This window comes from Urtica dioica, chromosome 10 (assembly GCF_054948205.1).
Source record: "Urtica dioica subsp. dioica isolate 48M chromosome 10, U.dioica_male_clone48M_v1_H2, whole genome shotgun sequence".
Lineage (NCBI taxonomy): Eukaryota > Viridiplantae > Streptophyta > Magnoliopsida > Rosales > Urticaceae > Urtica > Urtica dioica.
The window spans coordinates 19908930-19913240 of NC_142765.1; positions in this window are offsets into that span (position 1 = coordinate 19908930).

Below are 4311 nucleotides of genomic sequence, written 5' to 3' on the forward strand. Positions count from 1 at the left end.
TCGATCCAGGCGGCGGGGCGGGGGGCTAGTCCAGGCGGCGGTGGGGCGGGCGGGCACGGGGCTGGTCCAGGCGGCGGTGGGGCGGGCGGGAAGGGGGCTGGTCCAGGCGGCGGGGCGGGGCTGGTCTAGGCGGCGGCGAGGCAGGCTGGGAGAGAGAGACAGAGTGAGAGATGGCCGGTGAGACAGAGAGAGAGAGAGAGAAATAGAGGGGGACGTACTAGGGAGGGCCGGCAGCGGCGGAGCGGAGAGGGACGGCGGCGGGGACTGGCTGAGAGAGAGAGACAGAGTGAGACGGTGATAGACAGCCGGTGAGATATAGAGAGAGAGATGGGGACGTACCAGGATGGGCCGGCAGCGGCGGAGCGGGGAAGGACGGCGGCGGGGGCTGGCTGAGAGAGAGACCTTGTGAGACGGTGAGAGAGAGAGAGAGTGAGTGAATGTGTGAAAAAATGAGAAAAGTCGGGTTTAAAACCCTAATAATCATATTGGGTGCGACAATGTCGCACCCAATATGAAATCCCAGATCCAAAAAAAAATTCGGCGGGATTCGCTGACAAATTTAATTTTAAAACTCATTGGGTGCGACATTTGTCGCACCTAATGATATTAGGTGCGACAATTTCATATTAGGTGCGATATTATCGCACTGAATAACACTAAACATTAGCGAAATTTTTAGTCATCCGGACGAGTATCCGGTGCGACATGTCGCACCTAATATGGGCTTAGGTGCGACATGTCGCACCTAATACCCTTCCGCACCCAATATATTAATTTGTAGTAGTGAAGGTAGAGCCAACTAAAAATGAAAGCTCTAAACTAGAATAATCGGATTCCCCAAGTACTGAGATGACAGTACAAATACAACTCGACGGCCTCGATCCTTCCAAGTGCATAGGAATCGGAGCCGAGCTCAAGGGAAGTATACGGCGAGAGCTGATTCGTTTCATGAAATGAAACAAATCTACCTTCGTCCGGACGACGAAAGATATGCCAGGGATTAGTATCGATGTTACGTCTCACCAGCTTAACATTGATCCAAGTTTCAAACCAGTGAAACAAAAGAGACGCAAGCTCGGTCCCGCAGGGCATCAGTCAACGACGAAGTCGAAAGACTCCTCAAAGCCGATTCAATCCACGAAGTCAAATATCTGGATTGGTTAGCAAACACCGTCGTCATAAAGAAAAAAATGGAAAATAGAGGGTATGCATCGATTTCACGGACCTGAACAAAGCATGCCCCAAAGACAGCTTCCCCTTGCCGCATATCGACCAACTGGTCGATGCAACCGCCGGACATAAGGTACTCTCGTGCATGGACGCATTCTCAGGGTATAACCAAATCCAAATGCATCCGGACGATCAAGAAAAAAATGGCATTCATAACCGACCGAGGCACATATTGCTACAAGGTCATGCCATTTGGACTAAAGAACGTTGGCGCCACCTACCAAAGGTTAGTCAACGAAATGTTCAAAGAAAAAATAGGAAAAACGATGGAGGTGTATATCGATGATATGCTCGTCAAGTCCCTAAGAGAAAATGACCATGTAGAACACTTGGAGGAATGTTTCGAGGTACTGAATAAGTATCAAATGAACCTGAACCCTACCAAATGTTCATTCGGAGTGTCCTCTGGGAAATTCCTCGGGTACTTAGTCACCCAGCAAGGAATTGAAGAAAATCCGGACCAGTTGAATGCCCTATGAGAGATGCCCTCACCTCGTAACAGACGCGAGGTGCAGAGGTTGATAGGCCGAATCGCCGTACTCAATCGCTTCATCTCGCGTTCTACAGACAAATTCCTCCCGTTCTACCGACTCCTCAAAGGGAATAAAAAGCTCGAATGGGACGAAAAATGTGAAAAAGCATTAAAAGAACTAAAAGAATATCTATCGACACCCCCAATCCTTACAAAGCCCATGGAAGGATAGCCACTCTACCTATACGTCGTTGTTTCCTAAGCGGTGGTTAGTGGAGTACTCGTCCGGGAGGAGCAAGGGGACCAACGACCCATATTCTATGTGAGTAAGTCGTTAGTCGATGCAGAAACTCGATATCCTATTATGGAAAAATTGACCTTAGCTGTTGTCTCCGCCGCACGAAAGCTCTGGCCGTACTTCTAATCCCACTTCATAATAGTGATGACGACCTAACCGCTGAGAAGTTTCTTACACAACCCTAACCAGTCGGGGAGATTGACCAAATGGGCTGTAGAACTGAGCGAATACGACATCGAGTATCGAATTAGGATGCGCTAAATCTCAGGTTTTAGCGGACTTCCTCGTCGATCTCCCAAGAAAAGACCCAGCCGTGGCCGAAGACGAGGGCACCTGGACACTAAAAGTGGACGGCGCATCGTCAAAACAAGGGGCATGAGTAGGAATACACCTAACATCCCTTCATGGCGAGGTCATCGAGCAATCATTCAGACTCGACTTCGTTGCATCTAACAATGAGGCCGAGTAGAAGCACTAATAGCTGGACTAAGATTGGTTACAGCTGTCGGAGCTAAGCAAGTACAAGCTTTTTGTGAATACGAGACGCGGACGAGAGAATGGAAGCCTATTTGAAGGTCGTAAAAGACCTTACGGCGTAATTCAGACAATTCTCTCTAACACGAATCCCTAAGAGTGAAACACTTTGGCAGACGCACTGGTCGCTTTGGCATCCACTTCGGATCCGGACCTTAAAAGGATCATACCAGTCGAAACAATCAAACAACTTATATAGCCATCACTGTCACCACAGTCATAACTATAGAAGGGGGGGGTATTGGAGAGATAAAATCATACATTACATCACGACTGGTATGGTCCCGTCCGATAAAATGGCGAAACGCAAACTCGTACTGAGAAGTGCAAGATTCTACGTGATAAACGGAAACCTGTTCAAAAGAAGATTCAAGTAAATAATTAATTGAATTTTGAGTTGGGCCTTATGGACATTGCAAAATTCAAAATTCCTTGGCCCGTGGAGAAGCAATTAATTCATCCATACCCACAGTGGGTATATTGGGAAAACGCCCAAAAACGAAATCATTTGCTCATGGGTATATAAAATTCGAAATACCCATAGTAGGTATATTGGGAAAGCGCCCAAATTTTTCTCTTTGATGATTTAAAGAATAATATTTAAAAGAAAATAAGATATTTGTCTTTATTCTCTCTCTATTTAAATTCCTAATATCTAGGAGAAAATATTAGATTTGATATTATCTCACTATTTAAAAGGGAATAAGATATTGCCTTTTAAAATAGATTCCTTATTTAAAGGAAGATATTATGGAATAATATATCCTAGATTATGATCTGAGAGTTAAGAGAAAAAGTAGGAATTTAAATAAAGATCTAACAGTTGATCTTTGATTGCAGATTAGGGTTTCCTAAAACCTCTTCATTCTACCACTATAAATAGGGGGTCTAGGGTTGAACAAAAATCATCCAAAAAAATAGAGGAAAAATTCTCCAACCTACCTTAGCGGTGGACGAAAATTTCTCTATCTCCGTTCTCCTCGGAACTCCGTGATTCCAATCCCATAAACATGGTGCGACCTAAATTCATCGTTCGAGGTCGTAGTGGGATAAAGATTGTGCTCACTCATATTTTCTATTTGCCTCGGAGATTACGTTTCGGAAGACTGCGGTGTCATCAACGATGGCTTGAAGCTGATCCCGAAGTTTCAGAAACAACACGAATGAGTAGTCTTATAATGACTGAATACGGATTTGTCATAGCTTCAAGATTCAGTTCGTGAGCCCAACGAGTAAGTGTCTCTAAAACTTAATCTGAAATTTTATTGGTTGCTTGCTCGCTCTTATACTTTAATAGTACACACAAGTAAATCTAGATTCTTGTTTAATAACCACCTTAATTAGCTCTCGAGTAGCGTAATTATTTTCCGCACGGTTATTAGGGTGAATTAATTACCAACATCATCAACAAGGATGATCAAGACATACCAAGGTGAGCATACGTGTGCCCGGACAAATAAGAACAAGTTTGAAACATCGGCTTGGTTGTCGAAGACATACTGTCAAGAGTTTCAAGACAATGAATCATGTTCAGCAATATATTTCATGAGTCGCGTACAAAAAAAATTGTAAGTGTTCGAGAATGAAGGCGTATAGAACAAGAAAAGCTGCTGAGCATGAGTGAGGGTTGATCACTCAGTGGGAGCATTATACACTTGCAGAAGGTGTACGACCTGGACATGGTTTAGATAGATGCGTCGTTTAAAGACCGTTACGATGCACTAGGCGAGGCCGTTTATGATGGTCACAGTGACGCTTGATCTAATAACCTGAAGTA